The 23,160-nt window shown below is 29.9% G+C and overlaps 1 pseudogene; it reads right to left on the bottom strand.

The window, feature by feature from the left end:
* Positions 1 to 8,583: 8,583 nt before the first annotated feature.
* LOC113367555 lies at positions 8,584 to 15,569 on the bottom strand (annotated as a pseudogene).
* Positions 15,570 to 23,160: the final 7,591 nt, after the last annotated feature.

Genomic DNA, 23,160 nt, shown 5'->3' with positions numbered 1-23,160 from the left:
CACTAATTTTCCTACACAACCATTAGCTAAGCCATCACTCACATCAATATTAGTTGTTATTATGCAAAATTTATTCAGAACTAAAATTATTTCATACGGCAAACCCCCGGTATCAATAACCGATTTTTGTGAAACTGCTGACGAATGTATGATTGTTGATCTGTCGCATGGCAACCTACATAAATATCCGTGGCAGTAGATATTATTTTGTCTTCAACGAGATTCAATATAAATTTATTATATTCCATGACACATTTATTCTCTAAGAAAAGTCTTATTCCATGAGGACATAACATAAAAAACATGATTCAATTAATGCAAGTTCATATAGGGTTTAGCGCTCGACTTACGCGACATCAGCGCTTACGGCGTCGTAGTGTTCAACTTCACGTTGGCGTTTTCGTTGCATTTGTACGGATTTACACCCGTGTAGCCTAAAGAAATTTTTACACCCATATCGCGCCTAAAGAAGTTTTACTTCAATAACATAAAATGCAAATAAAATAACATGCGTCTGACAGTCTGACGCGCACGGCGAATCGTGTTCTCAACTGCGCGTGCTTTGCTTTTGCTTGCAATAATTTTGTTTGCGCACTTTGCTAACAGATTCGCCGTACGAATTCGTGCAAAGGAGACTTAGTGCATAAGTGATTGCGCTCAAAAGTATTCAATTTGCAGTCGTTTTGCCTTACTATACTAAGTCACAATACAAAAAAAATTACTTATTCAAAAAATTATTTAGAAGTTTCATTGTGTCAAAAATTTATTTGGTTGGCATTTTGTACGGAATATTTACTCAATGGAGCGCTTTGGGTCTGAACTTTTTTTTACTGTTTTCCAATTCGTCTGGAATTTTGGAATTAGGCTCATCTCACTCTCAAGTTCGAAAGTGAAAACAATTTAGACTCCTTTGCACTACCCGGGGGGATGCCATTTCTTTTCAGTGGTTTCAGTGGATAAAAGAACTAATTATAAAAGAAAAATGTTTAATAATGTTTTTCAAAAAAGTACATACTTTTCAAGTTACTGGCTACTGAAAATTTGTTTCTTTTTTGCGTTTTTCGTCGTTTTTTGCTAATATCTTCAAAAATATACATTTTAACGAAAATTATGTAATGAACAAAATTATATCAATAAAAATCCTAATAAATCGCTATTTTACAGTGTTCTAGGAACAATATTAAGTTAATTATGAAAATGGGTTTTTATAGTTCTCCAAATAAGCTTTAAAAGAAGTACTTCTGCGTGTAAAATGAGTGAGCTATCATGCAATTAAAAGACGCACACAATGTTTTTTTTTCATTTAAATCAAATACTTTTTGAGTGCCATTTCCACCAAAATTAAAAATAATCGTTTTCCATCTAGAATTAGCTTGGTTTGAGAGATTTTGATGGATTCTAAAAAATACCATAACATTAGTACAAACGATTTTCAAAAAACTCATGATTTCATAAAAAAAAATCCATTTAAAAAAAAACAATTTCTCATTATAATATCTCTGAAAGAATACGTATTAAAGTATATATATGAAAATTCAAGGTATTTTTCAGACTGATTATTGCTTTTTATTATTTTTTTGTTATACAAATATTGATAGAGTTCTAATTGTTTAAAGAGTGCGCGGTGGTCCAACCAGAGTGTCTTTCGAGCCCTTTAATCCTCCGCCGTTTCAAAATAAGAGAAGTTACGGCAAAACTTATAATAGAGAAAGTTGTAGCTCATTTAATCACCTTTAAAATAGTATATTACAACTTATGATAAAATCAAAATTAAAAGAGTTATAATCCAATTAATGCGGGGGTAGTGACGAAATGCAAATTGTTTTCACTTCTCAACTTTAGATTAAGATTAGCTGGGCATACGCTTTTTTCCTCTCCATTTACTGCAATAATTTTGTTGATAGTAGGTTGAATAGAGCACATGTGAACAAAATTTGACAAATTAATTCACTTCAAATATGAGCTTAAGTAATAATGTATATTGAATTATTAGTGTGAAAAATGCAATTTAGATATTAAAATACTAAAAGCCAGTTAAAATATGGTACGAAATTATGAAAATTGTAGGCAACATTATTGAAGCAATTATTTTGGGTAGAAAAATTCAAGATGATATTGTACCTTGACCGCATGCTATATATTAATTTTTTCTGAATTTGTTATACTTTTCAAAAGATTTCAATTTTCAACACGTGTATCTATGCTATGACAATAAATACATGGTGATAAATTTAGAAAATCAATGTTTTAGCCGTGAATAAACAAAAAATCATTCATTTAAACATCCACATCTACAGGTATGTCTAAAAATATTGTATAACTCTTAAATTCAATAAAATAAATTGAGCTATTATAAATAAATTTGCTCTATAAATCGCAGTGTATAATTTTTAATATATAATTTTATTGAACATATTTTAATATTTGTTAAAGGGATAATTAAAGTGTTAACTGTGGGAATTGAGAATAATCATTTTATTTGAAACAGTACTACATTTAACATCACTCATATATTGGTGTAAATAGTAACTCAAAAAACAATAATGATTATTTTCAACTGAACGGTATAAGTATTAGTATAGGATATTAAAAAACGTAGAGGTGGGTACAGGACAACGTCTGTCGGGTCATCTAGTATATATATAAAACCCTGCAAATATTTATGACGTTAAAAAATGTAATAAATAAAAGTACTTTAAATAGATTGCTGCAAAGCGTTAAATTGAATTTTAAAGTATACCGATTTGCTGTAGGGTCTTGTATTGTTAAAACGTGTTTTTTATAATTTAATTTTGAACAAATTTGCCAAATATAGTAAATAAATCGTACTAATAATTCAAAAGTTACACGTAATGTAAGCGCAAAGTACATGTATACTTTATTTATTCTTATAACAACTACAAAAAATCTGTGGTACATTTTTCTATAGTTTTACAGTTAACTCCTAAATTATCTAATTTATCTTAAAACTATCTTTAGCAAGTTAAAAGATAATGAAATTATCTGCGTTTTTCTCTAATATAGTATGCAAGTCTAAAAAACTTCCGTTACTTAAATATACAGTTAAATTAGTTGTGTACTATAAAACATCTTATACAGCCTGCACTTTATTGTTTTAAAAGTCATTTACACGTTTTCAATTGCATTTTAAAGTATACCGAGTTGATGTAGGGTCTTATATTGTAAGAAGGTATCGTAAATCATTCAATTTTGAATAAATGTTTCAAATACATCATTCAAATTAATCAATTTGTTCAGAAGTTACAAGAGATTTAATAAATAAATGCAACAACGAGTCGAGTCGATGTCGATTCGAATCGCGTCGTACTATATACAGTACAGTGGGTCAAAAAGTTTTATATGGTTAAAATGCTTGTAGGGTATCAAATGAAAGGTCTCGACGAGCACATCACGAATATCATAGTTATAGACCTTAAAAAACAATAGGGTTCCGTACTCTATACATTTAACAATAATCTAATGATTGTTCATTTTGAGCGCTATTTTAGAGTATGTCGAGTTACTGTAGAACATTACAATATCAGACAATATTTTAGATAATTTAATTGTGTACAAATTCGCCGAATACATCATTCACATAAATTGGAGGGTTTAAAAGTTACAAGAGTTTCAATAAATATGTGCGCAAACGAGTCGAGTCGAAGTCGAAGTCGATTCGAAGTTTTTTCGTACTATATACAGCACAGTGGGTCAAAATGTTCCAAAAAGTAAAATTGCATGTGGGGTATCAAATAAAAGGTCTCGACGACCACATTACGAATATTATACTAAAAAAAACTTAAAAATCAACAGAGTTCCTTACCTTTTAACTAGTCACTTATTTAACTAGAACTTCACACTAATTTTCATTTTTTTCGCATTATATTAAAGTATAGCCAGTTGAGTTGCAAAACAACATTGTAAATTATTCAATTCTGAATAAATTTGCCGATTACATCATTTATATCAGTGATTTCCAAAGTGGTCCATATGGACCACCAGGGGTCCATGGCAACTTTTAAGGGGTCCACGGCGGCAAAAACAAAATTTGGGGGTCCACGAAATAAAAATGGGGGTCCACGGCAGTGGATTACAATACACCATGTTAAAATCTATTTATTTACTTTAAACGATAATATAATATATAGATTTACAACAAATCGTTTAATATAGTTGGCAATATTTAGAAATGATTCAAAAAGTAAAGAAAAATATTACATATTTATATAAGGTGTAGCATGTAGGCATCCGAGTTATCGTTACACTATACGCTGGCTGTTGAAAAGCTTATTTTTGGTAAGATTTTTGCCCTTAGAATTTATAAATACCAAATGTAGAGGTTTAAATGGCCATTTAACGAAGTGTGATATAGATACCACTTATTTGGATTCGATAAACAAAATTTTCTTTGAATTTTAGTTCTCTCAGCAACGAATTTGGACTCAAGTGATTTGAACTAAACTTTTAGACATTTAAATTACACAGATAATTTTGTGCTTTGGTGGACAGTAAATATAGATATAGTTTATTTCTGGGTTGGTTATTGAAGAAACTTGCTTATATGAAATGTTTACTGACAAATGTTATAGGTTTGGTAGTGCTTCATGATGTTTCTGATTATTATAGCAGTTCTACCGTCAGTTGTTCCACGTGGATTAATGTTGTAACTGGTTGCATGGCACCGTGCCTTAAGGCAAATTGCTGAAACTTCCCGTACCGTAAATTAATTTTTTTAAAAAACCTTTAAATTTTTTTGAAAACACTAAAAAAAAGATTTGAGAATTTTGAAATTTCTGAAAAAATTTGACTTTTCTGAAAAACTAGATTTTTTTTATATTACGAAATTTTTTATATGTAGGGTAGGGCGGGGCTAGTTGAGCATAGGAGCAAGTTGAGCAATCGAAATATCTCGAAAACTATTCCGTTTAGGCATTAAATGGCGGAAAGATAGAGGTTTGGAAGAAATAAACATCCCGCGATCGCTAGTGGCCGCTGGACAAATGAGTGAGGCTCACGGGCGTTTTGTTTATTTTGAGACCAAAAAGTAAAAAAGTAATTCATCACGAGTTTTTGTCTGGTTTAGTCAAATGTTATTTATTTTCAATGAGGTAAATGTTATTCTTCCATATAATTATAGTACATTTAATATCCACAGAGATTCTGGGTATAATTCTCACGTTTTTTTTATAAACTCACTTTTATTTTGAAAATCCGAGTTGGGGTTAGTTGAGCATAGTTGATAAATTTGTTCTGTCACTAAGACAATTACCATTAACTTCCAGAAATTAATTATTATTTTTAAGATTTAAGCTAAGTCTATGAGTAATAATATAAATAAATAATGATTTTAAACAAAAATACTGAATATAATGATAAAATATTCCCTAAGATACGATATTGTTTTGTTGATTCTACTTTTGATTAATTATTCAAAGAAAATTACTATAAGTTTTGTTTTCTCTATCAATAAAGACTATTAACATAGAACTGGTTATTAAAAACTAATTTTATTTCATCACTAATCGACATTGAACCTATGATTTCATTATAATCTCTTAGTGCTCAACTTGCCCATGGAGTACATTGAGCGTACTTGACTTTTTGCATTTAAACAGCTGTAACTTTTAAATTTTACTTATTGCCAAGAAATAGGTTTAACACTTTTGTTAAGCGATAAACAACAAATCCATTAAGCCGTATAGCAATTCATTGAGACTTTTCATTGAGGAGCTACATCCGTTTAAGTAAAAAGTTGCTCAACTAGCCCCGCCCTACCCTACTTTCAATTTTTCTGAAAATTTTGAACTTTTTTGAAAGCAATTGTGCTGCGTGGCTGTTTTAGAGAAAAAATATCGTAAGCCGTAATCGCATCGCATCGCAGTCTAACGGATTAAAATTTCTATAACATATCTGATAATTTGATATGCATTTGTCTAATGATCATTTTTGACCGCCAGATGGCACTTTTTCACTTTTTTCACTCATCTCTGAAACCGCTAGACGTGCCTTCGCAAAAATTATTATACTATATTTAAAAATGTTCATTTTCGATTTTTTCGCGATTACTATAATTATAGTAAAAATCAAATTTTTACTTAAAAAAAGTTAGCAAAGCGTATTTTCGAAAATAACATATGATCAATTTGATGATGTATTAAAAATAATTATAATGCCGCTATTTATTACTTAAGTTTTGAAACTAAACTCATTATATATTTATCTCAGCAAAGTCCATTTTAAATTCATTTTATTGCTCGATATATTGAGTTGAGCATAGGACGATCTGTTAATAGTATCACAGATAACAAATATATGTTACGTGGTAAAAAGATACAATTTAAAAATACAATAAAAAACATTTTGTTCATAAATATTTTTTTCAAATCACAATTGCGGACATTTAGTAAGAAATTGATTACTCGATTATATGTTACAATCATCTTTTACCATGCTATATTTTTTTTCGCATTTGAGACTTTTATAAAAGTTTGTTCAATTTTCTTCATAATTAGCTTGAAAAAATTACTATTGGCTTGTTTGTTTTTTTTTTTAATTTTATGAAATTAAATTCGCCTTTGGAATTTTGTATTTAGCAATTTTCTCATTCATAACGTTTTGTCACGAGACAATTTTGTAGATTTTTGAAAATATCTGGACAACGGTTAAAGTTAGAACAAAATTTCGTTAGAACAGAACTTGTAGCTTATGAAATTTTGAATAATTTTGTCTCAATACACATTTTTCCAAATGTATTTTTAACGAGATTTTCAGACCAAAAACTAAGTACAACACTATATGATTTGTTAATGAATCATTTTATATATAAAAAGTATATAAATAATTTATTTGTTTATACTTTCTTTACAATTTGTTGATAAAATTAATAATACTAAATATAAATAAATTTATTATAAAACAAACTTAATCTACATATATTAGACAAGTTTAATAAATAATACCAAATTTATCCCTGCTTCACATTTGCGCACTATTTATTTTTTCTTTCCTTATCTTTGTTATTAAAATGATTAATAATCATTTATTTATAAACAAATGCAATCGTAGTTTGGCAAATGCACATGGTCATCTCCTGAACTAAACTCCTGAATTTTAGGGAAGTACTAAAACGTTAATTAGTGTATATTAAGTTTGGGGTAAACAAGGAAAGTGCATTTTGCCCTAAACATTACCCTGTGTAGATACATAAATTGTATAATAATATAGATACATTTGTATAATAGTTTCTAATGAAGGCAACATTTGATATCCTCGAAACGTTAGTAATATAAAAAATAACAAAAATACATTCGAATAATTCAATATGTAACTCCAAATTTATATACATAAACTAAATTACATGCAATTATAATAAAAAATGTAGTTTTTTTATCAAAATATCGCACAAATTCTAAAAAAATATTTATGTACAATTGTTCCTTATACATATATACATACATTATTAAAAAAAACTGCATCCAAAAATATCAATTTTCAACGATTTTACAGCTGTCCCATTTAAAACCGGTACGCCCAATTTGCACTTAACCTAAAACGAGGCCTAGATCCAGGTTGAGTGCAAATTTGGCGTACCGGTTTTAAGTGGGACATCTGTAAAATCGTTGAAATTTGATATTTTTGGATGCAGTTTTTTTTATTTATGTATATATGAATAAGGAAGAAGTATACATACATATTTTTCAAAATTTATTTTTTATTTTTATAAAAAACAATATTTTTATTATAATTGTATGTAATTTAATTTATATATTAATTTCGTGATATATATACAATTATATAAAGTGGACATTGTTAAAATCGTTGGTTGAATTAAGAATAACTTATGTAGTAAGTAATTATTGATTGTTTTTAGTAGTTTTTGAAGATATTAATGTTTTGTTAAGTCAAAACGTGCTGAAGTTTGTGTAAAATTGTAAAAAGATGATGTTTTGGTCAAAAATCGTTTTGAACTTGTAAATTTTGTTTTTAGGTATGAATGTGTAAGAAGAACTTGTTGGCAATACAATTTTCTAAGATTTTTATATGTAGCAAATTTTAGTTAGCGTAATTTGTTTAAGAGATATTTGGTTCTGAATATTAAAAATAATATTAGAAGTACTGAAGTAAAATATGTTAGATACAAAATTTTATATAAGTATGTTTATTTTGATTTGTTTGTGTTATAAGGTTTAAATGTGTAAGGAGATGTTGTAGGCAATTGAATTATGCATATTTTTTGTATTTTGCAAATTTTTGTTAAACTAACCGGTTTAAGAGATATTTGGTTTTGAATACTAAGAATAATATTAGAAGTACTGAAGTAAAATGTGGCAGGTACAAAATTTTATATTAAGTAAGTATATTTAGATTTCTGTGTGTTGAACAGTATAAATGTGTAAGGGGATGTTGTAGACAATGCAGTTTTCTAAGTTTTTTATATTTTAAAAATAAATAATAAAAAAATCAAAATATTCTAAAGTTGGAAAGTCTAGTTTTCATAAAGCTTTTAAAACTTTAAAGCTTTTAAAACTTTTAAATTACTATATATGAAGTTCCAGCAATTTGCTTTAAGAGATAATGCTTATTTTATTTTACCTCTCCTCCAAAATGTGGACTTCTAGGCCTAGAATTTGATACTCGTTGAGGTTTAACCAAGTTAGACATTTCATTGCTTTGAAGACATTGAGGTCTTCTAGATCCATACAATGCAAAATATAAATCTACCAGATCACAACGTAATCTTGTATCATGAGACAACATGCCACTAAAAATATAAATAAACATTAACCGTTGCAGAGTTATGTAATATATACAAATCTAATCTTACTTGATATTATTCCAAATTCTTTCTAACAAATCCTTCGTATCCCACCTATGCCTGTTACAAAAGGCGGTTTATCAATTAGCATTCTAACGAGAGCATGTCTGACCCCTGGGTCTCTATCTGTCTCTACTACATCTGAAAGTTTGTTCAAGTCATCTCGCCTGCCATCAACTCGAACAAAATCCACCAGGAATTCTAGAGCTGCCAATCGAACATCTGAGGAAAGACAAAATGTAAAAATGTGTTTTATAATAAATCAATCATTGACAATTTGAAACTACCTATATACTGTCCATATTCTGCATATGCCTTAAATAATGTAGGCCTGCTTGGCAAATGCCCATATTTTTGTAATTTTCTGATAACTTTCAAGCCAGACACGGATACTGTGTTTTTATAATAAGGCAGAACCTTTTCTAAATTTACCATTCTTGTGATTTCTTCCAAAACCAGTTTTGTGTCAGATTGTGGCAGATAGTGAAAACGTATATTATAATGATAAATAAATGAATATTAAGTATATATATCTTATATATAAAATTCTTCTGTAACAATGTAAGTTTCATTAATCCTCCTAAACTATAATTCGGATTTTCATGAATCTTCCTGAAGTTTGTTCGGGAAATTTTTTAGAATGTTTTGATTCATAGAAATATAGTTAAATTGTAGAAATAAATAGAAAAAATTACAAAAAACCGCTTATCATTGTTTGCCCTTGAAAATATTTGAAGCTTAGTTTGACATTAAAAACAATTGAGGACTGTCATTTGCCAAACATTTCTATTCACTTATAGGATAAGGCAATATTAGAATATAATAAATTCATAATTATGAATAAGGAAAATGTAATGTCTACATTATTAATGCCGAAAAGCAGCTGAGATGTGCCAAAAATTAAATTAATATAAGATGCAAATAATATAACATGCATTTGACAAGTGATGCAGTCTGCGCATGCGTCTGACGTGCGCGTGGTTTGCTTTTGCTTGCAATAATTTTGTTTGCGCACTTTGCGAACAGATTCGCCGTACGAATTCGCGCAAAGGAGCGAGCCATAAGTGAATGCGCTCAAACATATTCAATTTGCAGTCGTTTTGCCTTACTATACTAAGTCACAATACAAAAAAAATTATTTAGAAGTTTCATTGTGTCAAAAATTCATATGGTTGGCATTTTGTACGGAATATTTACTCAATGGAGCGCTTTCGGTCTGAACTTTTTTTTACTGTTTTCCATTTCGTTTGGAATTTTGGAACTAGGTTTATCTTACTCTTCATAAGTGAAAACAATTTAGACTCCTTTACCACTTCTCGGCTGGATGACATTTTTTTTTCAGTGGTCTAATTTTACTTTTTTCAAAATAACGTTGGGTATCGATAAAAGAACTAATTATAAGAGAAAAATGTTTAATAATGTTTTTCAAAAAAGAAAATACTTTTCAAGTTACTGGCTACTGAAAATTTGTTTCTTTTTTCCGTTTTTCATCGTTTTTTGCTAATATCTTCAAAAATATACATTTTAACGAAAATCATGTAATGAACAAAATTATATCAATAAAAATCCTAATAAATCGCTATTTTACAGTGTTCTAGGAACAATATTAAGGTAATTATGAAAATGGGTTTTTATAGTTCTCATAATAAGCTTCAAAAGAAGTACTTCTGCATGTAAATTGAGTGAGCTATCATGCAATTAAAAGACGCATACAATGTTTTTTTTTTATTTAAATCAAATAGTTTATGAGTGCCATTACCACCAAAATTAAAAATAATCGTTTTCCATCTAGAATTAACTTGGTTTGAGAGATCTTGATGGATTCTAGAAAATACCATAACATTAGTACAATCGATTTTCAAAAAACTCATGATTTCATAAAAAAATCCATTTAATAAAACAACCAATTTCTCATTATAATATCTCTGAAAGAATACGTATAAAAGTATATATATGAAAATTCAAGGTATTTTTCAGACTAATTATTGGTTTTTATTATTTTTTTGTTACACAAATATTGATAGAGTTCTAATTGTTTAAAGAGTGCGCGGCTGTCCAACCGGAGTGTCTTTCGAGCCCTTTAATCCTTCGCCGTTTCAAAATAAGAGAAGTTACGGTAAAATTTATGATAAAGAAAGTTGTAGTTCATTTAATCACCTTTAAAATAATATATTACAAGTTATGATAAAATCAGAATTAAAAGAGTTATAATCCAATTAATGCGGGGGGTGGTGACGAATTTGCAAATTGTTTTCACTTCTGAACTTTAGATTAAGATTAGCTGGGCATACGCTCTTTTCCTCTTCATTTAACGCAATAATTTTGTTGATAGTAGGTTGAATAGAGCACATGTGAACAAAATTTGACAAATTAATTCACTTCAAATATGAACGTAAGTAATAATGTATATTGAATTATTAGTGTGAAAAATGCAATTTAGATATTAAAATACTAAAAGCCAGTTAAAATATGGTACGAAATTATAAAAATTGTAGGCAACATTATTGAAGCAATTATTTTGGGTAGAAAAATCCAAGGTGATATTGTACCTTGACCGCATGCTATATATTAATTCTTTCTGAATTTGTTATACTTTTTAAAAGATTTCAATTTTCAACACGTGTATCTATGCTATGACAATAAATACATGGTGATAAATTTGGAAAATAATGTTTTAGCCGTAAATGAACCAAAAATTATTCATTTAAACATCCACATCTACAGGTATGTCTGAAAATATTGTATAACCCTTAAATTCAATAAAATAAATTGAACTATTGGAAATAAATTTGTTCTATAAATCGCAGTGTATAATTTTTAATATATAATTTTATTGAATATATTTTAATATTTGTTAAAGGAATAATTAAAGTGTTAACTGTGGGAATTGAGAATAATCATTTTATTTGAAACAGTACTACATTTAACATCACTCATATATTGGTGTAAATAGTAACTCGAAAAATAATAATGATTATTTTTAACTGAACGGTATAAATATTAGTATAGGATATTAAAAAAAACGTAGAGGCGAGTACAGGACAACGTCTGTCGGGTCATCTAGTATATATATATATATATATATATATATATATATATATATATATCAATTATTCTAACCTGGTGCACCATAGAAACAACTGGTGTAACTGTTTCCCAAACTGTTCCCCTGTTGTTCTATAGTAACAATCTGAGTAATGATTTTTTAAATTATCATTGTATTTGAATAGTTCTATTAAAAATCTTATTACACCATGAGCACAAATGCCATGAGCATTTCTGAGACTTGTGGAAATAAAAATTGACAGTGTTACTTATACGGGTGCCCCAAAACCCAACATCAACCCCAAACAGGGTGATAGTATTGACCTAACTTGTCATGAATAAATTAAAAGTATAAATGAAGAAAAGTAATACGATATACGAAAAATGGTCACAATTTTACCAAAGCTCTAATTTGTACTTAAAAGCTCATAATTTTCAAATAACTTGAGATATTTTTTTGTTTAATCTTTTCCAGGACAGTTAGTCAATACTATCACCCCATTACGGCTTGATGTTGAGTTCTGGGACACCCTATATACATTTATGACAATCACAAATATTGTTTGAAAACAATTTTGAATGTCATTCACCTGCCATTGCAACAGGTATAGTTTTTTGAGGAAATAGTGTTGAAAATCAGTAAAATTATTCTGCCGAATGATATGAGCAGCTGAAAAAGACCCAAACATTTTTCTGAAAATAGCCAACATGGCTGGAGGCCCTGCCCAAGTGAAAACCATTGCATTGGCCACCTAAAACCATGTAATACATTTAATTCCATCTCGCACTAATATATTTGTTCTCACCTTTGTCAGCAGCTTTGCATCGAACTTTATAAAATGCTTGTTCATTCTCAATAGTGACAGTCAAAGCCATTCGCGAGGCAGGAGTTGGGTAGCGTTCCAATGCATCAATCGCTTCCATCTGAGCAATAACATCGCGCTCATGTCTCAACTGACACTGCCATTGGTAATCTGGCTGGTCGATTTGAGTTGATCTAAGTAAGAAGAGTCATCTCAGGATCCAGGCGAATCCAGAGAACTGGAGAATCACTGTAAAAGAAAAAATATATCAATATGGATATAAAAGCCAAAAATATAACTTTACTTTACTTACTCCATAGCGCTCAAATCCATATCAACTTCTTCTCCTGTACACAAAGGAATCTTTTTCATTTTATTTCTACGACTCTTGGAATGACAAGTAATGTCAGCTTTAACAACTGTATTTTCAATTTGTAAAGTATGTTTAAAAGTTCCATCAAGTTCTTGCAAAGTAACTAGCAATGGACCAACATATTTTCTAATACCTCTTTGACTAACTGCATCCTGTCCAATTTCCAACTCTACAGTATTTCTAAAAAGGAATTAAATTGAGAAAATTCATTTACTTTTTAATTAATGCAGAAAACAGATGGCAAGATTTCTGATTATTACCTTTTCCTATTAAAAACTGATGTCGGCGAAAATCTGGCATGTCCACCAGTCCTCACCCACTGATCAACAAAAACAGCCATATCTTTGCCGGTAACAGTAAATATAGCTTTTGTGAAGACATTTGTAGAAATTAGCATATGATGCCATAATCCACTGCCTTAAATATAAGAATATAAACAAAAATCATAATATGTAATAAGTTAATTAAATGTATTTTACCAATTTTCTGTGTAGAAGCATTCGTAGCCAAAGCTAATTGTTTGTTAAACACTTGCAGCAGTAATTCTTGACCAATCCGATGTTCCAACATTCTAATGACTAAATGAGCCTTTTTTCTCATTGCCTAAAAAATGCATTAATAAAATGCATCCAACATTAATAAAATGCGTGTGATCATATACCTGTATATACTTTGGTGACATAGTATGCAGACTTCTGGTAGGGAAATGGTGTACATTCTGTCCATTATTTTGAGCCACTGTAGCATGGTGATTGTCTCCTCGTCCTTGGGGCCCTCCAGCACCTGTTACAGGAGATGTGCCAGAGGCAGCGGCAACAGGAAGAGGTGCAGGCGCTTGGCTGGGATCCAAAACTATACCACCATACTGTTCTTCATAAGCCACAACCTAAAAGCCAGAACAATGTAAAATAATACATCAAAGTAATATGACAACATAATCTGTTACTTACATCCAACAATTCCTGTCTAACCCACTCTCTGTAATCATTATTTCCAAAACATTTCTTCGAGTACAACCCACATAGATATTCAGCAATTCCTTTATTGAGCCAGGTGTCAGACCAGCTCTGCATTGTAATGAAGCAGCCAAAGAATTGTTCAGCTATTGCTCGAGACATTGCTTTCCTGGTTATATAAGTTTGATCAATTATAGCTATGGAATGAAGCAAATGAGTACTCAGAATGCTCATGGTAGTGTAGGCAGCTACATCTTGAACAGTCTAAAAAGAATAAAAGGGGATTTATTTTACAATCTATAAATTAAATTAAATTCTAAAGAAACTTTATTCACCTCATCAACAAAAACTTGCTTATAACAAGGATATGGATATCTTGTAGCTAAAGTTTCCTCATAAAACTCAAAAGCTTCATGCATATATCGAACAGAGTTCTTCAATAATGGCATTAGTTGTGGTAGACAAAAGTGGGTCACTTCGTGCATATGGGGGTCCACATAAGTTTCAAAAGGTCTAGAATGAAAAAAAAAGCACAAAGTTATTGATAAATAATACAATATTGATATATCTAGTCCATACCCAACAGCTAAAGCAATATTAGGAGCACAAGCAGGTGTATTTAAAACATAATGGTAAGTCTTCCTCCTCATATCAGGCGTCATAGTAATTTCTACAAGATCACCACAAGAGACAGCTGTCATTGCTGCGTCAACAGTAAACTCAAGACTCCAAGTACAAGGCTCTGCATAAGAATCCACGCAAGGAAACCAGAGTCTTGATGAGTTTTCATGTGCATAGGTGTACATATGAGCTGCCCTCCAAAAAAAAACAATCATAAAAATACTGCCAGTTATATTGTGATTTTCTTTCACAAACCTCTTCCATGGTGCTTTCAGTTTCAGGCACAACAAAATGCAAGCCACCTTGAGGTTGCTCTAAAGAAAATTCTATTCCAACTCTTAAACCTCTACCTTCACCAATGAGATGGCTTGCTTCATGGGGCACATTGATAAATAATTCTCCTGCATTACAATCAGGATCTATATTTTGAGCAGCCGCTAAGTGACACTTGGAAAATATCTCCAAAGACCTCCTGGTAATAGAAAGGATATTTATCAACAATCCTACTAGTAGAAATTGATAATTATGGGTAAAAACATAGAACAACTTACGTCTTTGAATCATTTTTGCAGATATCCAAAAAGGGATCAAAATATTGAAAAGTAGCCTCACAATCGCCTAATGTGACTCTATAAATTCTACATTGCTTAGCATTTAGTTTAATGCTTCTCAAATTGTCTTTCAAAGGTACTATTGTCAATTCCACGAAGCCCTATTATAAAAATGAGTACACAAATTTTTGTAGTTTGATAAAATAAAGTGAAAATTATTTGTATTTAATATTTACAATTATGCTCTTCCTCTCGAAGCTAATACCAGTCAAACTTAATATTTGATGAGCTGTAAAATAAATATTTTTAATGAATTTATATATCTAAACACCTGCAAATGAAAACTTGGTCGACTACTTATAATTTAAACGGTCTGGAATTATCCACTGAACGTTCTTTCTTCATTTTTGACTAAATTAAAACTTAAATATACAAATTTAATATTAAAAAATAAATTTATTAAACATTATTATTGCAAAGTTTGCTTCTAGGTTACAAACGTCTTGTTGAATGTTGATATCAAAAGCCTTCCAGTGATGCCAATTCTGTCATGTCATAACAATGAAAATCGTAATGTATACATGCTGCCAACACAAGAACAATATAACGAAAATTTGTAAATGAGGCAAATTTAAAATTAACAATCACAGTAAGAGACATTAAATAACATATTATTGCTAATAAAATCGATATATAATTTAACTAAAACTACTAGATGTAAGTAGCATTTTGCCTTGAGGCAAGTTGCATGAACTGATATCACTAAAAAATCTGTAATTAAATTAATTATAATGCACAACCAAGTGCTTGTATGTCCTAAAAGCTTATGATCAATATATAAATGTGTACATCAATTTGAACAATACTAGAATAATCACAATAATTAGAGCAGGTTTACAGAAATAACCGTTTATAAATATTTCACTGGCTTTCACATGAGCACCCAAGTGTCTCTCATATACTTTATATTTTTGAGCTTTATGGTTATTTAAAGTTTTTGATGCATGAAGAGATTTGCTACATGTTTCACATTGATAAGGAAATTCTCTAGAATTGATAAACTTGTGTGCATTTAAAGCATCAGATTGTGCTAATGATTTATTGCATATTCCACATTTCTGAAGAAAATTTCCAGAATGATTAGTCATATGTTTTTTTAAACTATATACGGAACGAAATAGTTTGTTACATATTCCACAGTTATAAGGAAGATCTTCAGAATGAATAAGCATGTGTTTCTCTAATCAAATCAATCGTGTGAATGTTTTATCACATATTTTGCAGATATGTTGCTGTTTTCCAGTATGAGAGAACATATGCCGTTTCAAACCTTTTGGTGAGCAAAAGTTTCTGTTACATATATTGCATTTGCAAGCAAGTTCTCCAGAATGAATTGGCTGTTCTCTGTTATGAGCAATATGTTGTATGAGTGTACATATGTCGTTTCAAACCTTTTGATGAATGGAAGTCTCTGTTGCATATTTTGCACTTCAAAAGAAGTTCTCCGGCATGAACTGGCAGTTCTCTGTTATGAGTCGATCTAAATGGTGTCTTAAAGCAAATGCATTATCACATATTGTGCATACGAAAGGGTTTATAGGAGCCTGCATTAATTCCTGTTTGATTTCTTCCTCTACAGTTATTTTAGAATTCATAAATCTTTCCAGACATGTTTCTCCATTCTCTGAACAAGATTCAGACTTAATATCCTCTTCATTTTGAGGATCTTCTGCTGAATATTCTAGTGGTTCAATTTTAATCGAGGTAGTTTTTTCTTCTGACATGATTAGATATTTTACCTGATTATAACAGAGAAAACAGTTGTGTACTAATTAATCATGTATTTTAATCAATGATATTAAATTTAACTAATTTAAGGTGATACTTGCAGCATAAGGTTAGGAATTTTTCCCGTCGTAACATTTTAGAAAGAAATGTTTTGATATGGTTTTGATAATCATCTTCAATCTTATCATCTCAACAGGAATATTTTTATAAATTACTTTTATTTTTATAAATTACTCCATTTATGTATAATGTCTATTTTAATGTAATGTAAATAATAGAAAGTTTATTTTGTACGTCAAAATAATCGTCATGTCAATGTTGGCCACATTGCCGCCATGTTAGAATTGTTCACACGCAAAGAATCCTCAAACTGTGATGGCCAAATTGGTATCTTTAAACAAACTTATACCTGCAATTATTTAAATTATTACATATTGTGTACGTCTCAAGAACGCCTAATACTTTATTCCAACCTTTAGTGAATTTCTAAAAATCATAGAACTTCTTGTCCTTTTCAGGAACGCCCTTTTTGTAAGACTTTTTGTCTTGTTCTAGTTTGCTCGTCAGTACAGTCCTTTTCTTTTTTTATCTTGTTATTAATTGTTATCGATTGTATTAATAATTCTATTATTTATACATATGAAATTAACAATAAAACGTTTATAACAATAAAACTAATGGAATACACGTGTAATGTCGAATTTAAATTAATTGTTCAACACAACTGATATATGTTCATCGGAAAAAAATTCGATATATTATTAATTAAAGAAGTATAATATCAACATCAAGAAATACACTTCAGGTAAAATTTTGAAGAACTGTTTAGTGTGCAAGAAAAATGACAAAAAATCTAAAAAAAGTGGATATTTTATACAAACTTCGTTTCCCGGAGAGAGGGTGGCTGCAGATATGCTTGAGATTTCCAAAAATGAAAGAATCATAGTGATTATACTTTATAAAATACTAAACTTTATAAAAGAGGTATATAAGGATTTGAAATTTAAAATATTGCAGACCGACAACGGTAAAGAATTCATGTCTAACGATTTAGAAATGTAATTAAAGGAAAACAACATAGAGCACAAGTTTAGTATTCCTTATTATCATCCTAGCAATGGCAGGGTAGAAAGAATCAATAGAACTATCAGAGAAGCACTAAAGAGAACTATGTAGTGAAATGATAAAAATAAAGCTGAAGGATGTTATAAACAACTACAACAGCATTAAACATAGGGCAATAGGATTAAGCCCAAATCAAGCGATGAAGCCGGAGAATTACGATTTAGTTAAGAAAAACTCGGAAAGATATGCGAAAGAATTTAAAAAGTATTCAAGAAAGCAGGAGAACTTGAGCGTGAGCGAAAAAGTATTAGTAAAAAATGAGCTGAAGAGCAGCAAGATGGAGCCGAAATATTCTGATGAAGGAACTGTAGTAGAAGTCATGGAGAAAGACAGATACCGGATAAGATACAAAAACAACAAAGAAGTTATAAGACACGCCTCACAACTTAAGAGCTTTGGAAGGGGGAAGTTGATACTACAAGTACCCTTTCTCTTTGATTGGTCATTTCCATATCAGGAAATGATCATCATTTAAAAGGAAAAAAAAAAATTTATTGCTTTTATTTAAGGAGTAACTAGCTGTAAGTGGAATTCTGTCTTAAGGCAAGTAGGGCATCGTGCCTTAAGGCAAATTGCTGGAACTTCCCGTGCCAAAAATTATTATTTTTTCAAAAACGATTAACATGTTTGAAAAAATTTTACTTCGAAAAAAATAGATTTTTGAGAAACTATAAATTTGACAAAAAATACTTTTTTTAAAAAAAAAATTTTTTTATTTGAAAAAAAAAATTTTTTTTTGAAAAGAAAAAATTTTTTTGAAAAAAAATGTTTTCTTCATTTTGACATATTTTGAAAATTCTGAACTTTATTTCAAAGCAATCGCACTGCTTGAACTGCATAGAGACGAAATGTCAAAGCTTGCAGGTGCCGCGCCGCCGTCTAACGCATAAGCATTGGTACGGAACCCACAGAAATGTAAAAGAAATTCATACTTATTGTTAAAATCTCTATAAAATATCTGACAATTTGATGTGCATATGTCTAATGATCATTTTTAACCGCCGAATGGCATTTTTTTTTACTTTTTTCATTAGATCTCCGAAACCGCTAGACCTACCTTCATGAAAATTTTATCGATTCTTCATCTTGTCAATACAAGTGAAATGTTTTTAACTTCCCGTAGGGCAAGTTATAGTAATCGCAAAAAAATCGAAAATGAAAATTTTTATATATCTTTACGTTTCAAAGGTTTCTGAACATTTTGGCATACCTTAGAAAAAATGGATGTATGTGTGTGTGTGTGTATGTATGTATGTATGTATGTATGTGCGTGTGTGTATGTATGTGAGGATACAAATTTTCGTCGACGATTTCGGGAACACGGATCAACCGATTTGAATAATTCAAAAAACATTCGATTCGTATTGATAAGGAGACGTGCTGATTAGTTTTTGGCGAAGGCAGGTCTAGCCGTTCCGAAGATACGGGGCAAAAAGTGCCGAAAACGGTAACTGATACTGATTAATTTTAGATGAAAATCTACCGAGCCGTTTTCTTGTAATTAACTGTTGAAAAAAAGTGTTAAATTTTCGTCCACATTTAAGCTCATCCTACCGAACCGATTTTAAAAAATCAAAAACTGTTCGAAAGATATTAGTTGGGAATGGTACTGATTAATTTTAGGTGAAAATCTACCGAGCCGTTTTCTTGTAATTAAATGTTGAAAAAAAGTGTTAAATTTTCGTCCACATTTAAGCTCATCCTACCGAACCGATTTTGAAAAATCAAAAACTGTTCGAAAGATATCATTTGGGAATGATGCTGATTAATTTTAGGTGAAAATCTACCGAGCCGTTTTCTTGTAATTAACTGTTGAAAAAAAGTGTTAAATTTTCGTCCACATTTAAGCTCATCCTACCGAACCGATTTTAAAAAATCAAAAACTGTTCGAAAGATATCATTTGGGAATGATGCTGATTAATTTTAGGTGAAAATCTACCGAGCCGTTTTCTTGTAATTAACTGTTGAAAAAAAAATTTAAGCCGTTTTTCATGGAACTTTTTTTGGCGATATACATCATGGTGTTATAGAACTTACTGTAATATTACGGCCTTACAACAAGTAGTTTAATTTTAAAAATTCGTCAAACTTTGCTAAAATTATTATCGTTTTTTTTAAAGTAGGATTGATGAAGTATATTATTTACACATTTTTTTGATCAAGTCGATTATTTACACATATCGGGAAGTTCATGTAATTTGCCTCAAGGCTAAATACCAAACCAACTAGTCTATTTAATCAATCAAAGACCAAATAAGTAGAAATAATTTTTAAATTACGATAATTAAACTAAGCACAAAATCGTAATATTTTTTGACGTTGAGTGTACACAATACTTGCGTAATGGCGGCAAATTCAAAACTACAAACTTAAAGACTTAATTTACACTTTAAAACGCATAAAAACTATCTATTATCAATAAATATCAATATTATATAAACAAAATATATGTCTTTTATCATTAAATCTATTTATAATTCTTTTATTCAATTTATTTATCGAAATGATCTATCTATGTTCGTCGCTCGTCGTTCGTGTTCGTTCATGTTCGTTTCGTTCTTTTGCAAAGTGTGGTTCTGACTGATGGACGTGCTCCTTACGTTGTGTTATAATATTTTAAATAATTTAGTAAATACATTGCAACAATATTTAAAATATATATCAAAGTGTTTATCAACTGTTGGAGAATATAAATATTAATGTCGATGCCACGGGTGGTGAATATTTATAGTGTTTTTGGACGCGAAAAGTTTTGCTATCGGTCTCGTGTATGGCGGTGTCGTTAATCGGTAAGTAGTAAAAGAATTTATTTCTAATATTGTTTAATGAATATATAATGGAGACTAACAAGTATTGTTTATTAATAATGAAATACAACTTTGTGTGTAACGTCCGAATAATTTTGATATTTACGATAAGTTTTTGTCTTTGTGCATGCCGCACATGCAAGAGAACACGTGCGTATAGTTAGCAGCACAAGTACCTAGCAGCAAAATAATTTCAAGGTCATTTGTCCTTTGGCTATATGGCCTATGTTTAAAACTTAATTTTACTGTCTGAATTGTTAAAATATTGCTATAAAGTCAATTAAATCTTAATGTTTTAGGCTTTTCTAGTTTTTTTGACATAAATATCTTAAACATAATTATCTGACAGCATTATTTTCCATTGTTACAAACATCCCACAGTCGGTGCTGGCGATTCTGCTGTTGATAATGCAAATAAAATTACATATATTACATCAAATTTTACATTAATGATACTAATGTTTCCTTATTAACTCAATAAATATAAATGTCAAAGAAAAATATAGTGTTTCGTGTTGATTTCAAGAAATTTACAACAAATTCTTTGAGAGTAGTGTGTTTGAGAGGTTATTAAATCTGCTGCTAGAACTTTTTGATAGAAATAATCCATCAAATTTTACATTAATGATACTAATGTTTCCTTATTCACTCAATAAATATAAATGTAAAGCAAAAAGTGTTTAAAGTTATATATACAAAGTTAACAATGAAACTGTAAACATAGTGAACAATGAAACTGTTTATTGCATTATATTATTTTATATTTATTTTTATACAATTATTCTATACAATATTATATTTAAAATTAAACAATTCAATTATTTAATAATTGTAATATTCGCACAAATGAATTATTGGTATTGACACAAAATATTTTCCAGTAACATATGGCAAATTAAGGCACTTTTTTTTAATTTGCTGTGCGGATATTACAACATCATTACTATTGTTGTCATTTAAATGATATAAATACATATGAAAAATCGTATAATCACATGCACTCACAAACAATGGCTTATAATTCTTAATTAATAAACATACAATTTGATTTAAATCATGAATATGCTGAAAAAATAATAGAGAAATATCAGTGCCCATACAAAGATTGTCTGGAGCGCTATTACAAATAATAAAATCTTTATATTTTATTTTTATCTGTCCATCTCTTCCATGCTGCATATTTGGATATCTCTGTTCATTAGCAAACATTGCTTCAAGCATCTCCTCTTCAGCCATTCTGTTGACCAGCTGGTGGATAGGTTTCGGCGAGTTCTGCAGCTTACCTTGTACCTTCTTGAAATAGCTTTCAAAAGGAAATCAGCTGAACCGATCTAAGCTACATTTGAAATTCATCACATCAGCCGGAAGATGTATCAAATTGTGGGTGTTGTAAGTCATCGGGCCAGATCTATATAGCCTTGAATATTCATTCACAAAATTAGTGAGAAATCTGTTTACTGTATCGTTTTTCTCGATGCACATCTCTGGGTCGCACAAATTCTAATCTCCAAACTAAGTTGTATGAAATTGATGTACTTATTCTTTTCCAGTACAGGTTGTAAAACTATGGGTCCAAAATATAGCAGAACCAACCTGAACTCGTTGGCCTTCCAATGGTTAACATCTTTAGGAGATCTTGGTAACCTAGAAAACTCAGGAGTTACACATTTTTTATAACTTACCAAAAATTCACTTACCCTTTCAGTCGCTTTGTTATCTAATTGGACATCTCTCGAACCTTTCACCCACAGACTTAACAATCTTTTGGTGACACCTAAACACACGAGATGCATGTAGTCCAATGCCATATGAGATACCATGCCAATTTTAAGCTGCTCTAAAATAGAATCTCCTGTGTGATGCCCTGGATGCAATCTCAATCAAAATGATTCATTCGTTCTCAATTGTGAATGCGTGTTGTTTAAAACAACATGTGTTTCATATATATTTACGTTTATCTTTATAAACTTATTTTATTGCATCTACATTATGTATTACTTATTTCACATTTATATTTATTGAGCTAATAAGGAAACATTAGTATCAAAAATGTAAAATTTGATGGATTATTTCTATCAAAAAGTTCTAGCAGCAGATTTAATAACCTCTCAAACACGGCGAAAGAATTTGTTGTAAATTTCTTGAAATCAACACGAAACACTATATTTTTTTCTTTGACATTTATATTTATTGAGTTAATAAGGAAACATTAGTATCATTAATGTAAAATTTGATGGATTATTTCTATCAAAAAGTTCTAGCAGCAGACATAATAA

The sequence above is a fragment of the Ctenocephalides felis genome, unplaced genomic scaffold (genome assembly GCF_003426905.1).
Source record: "Ctenocephalides felis isolate EL2017-DRISC unplaced genomic scaffold, ASM342690v1 CF-g0.4_SCAFFOLD_00717, whole genome shotgun sequence".
Lineage (NCBI taxonomy): Eukaryota > Metazoa > Arthropoda > Insecta > Siphonaptera > Pulicidae > Ctenocephalides > Ctenocephalides felis.
The sequence above is the reverse complement of the archived record's forward strand: the minus strand, read 5'-3'. Positions and strand labels throughout refer to the sequence as shown.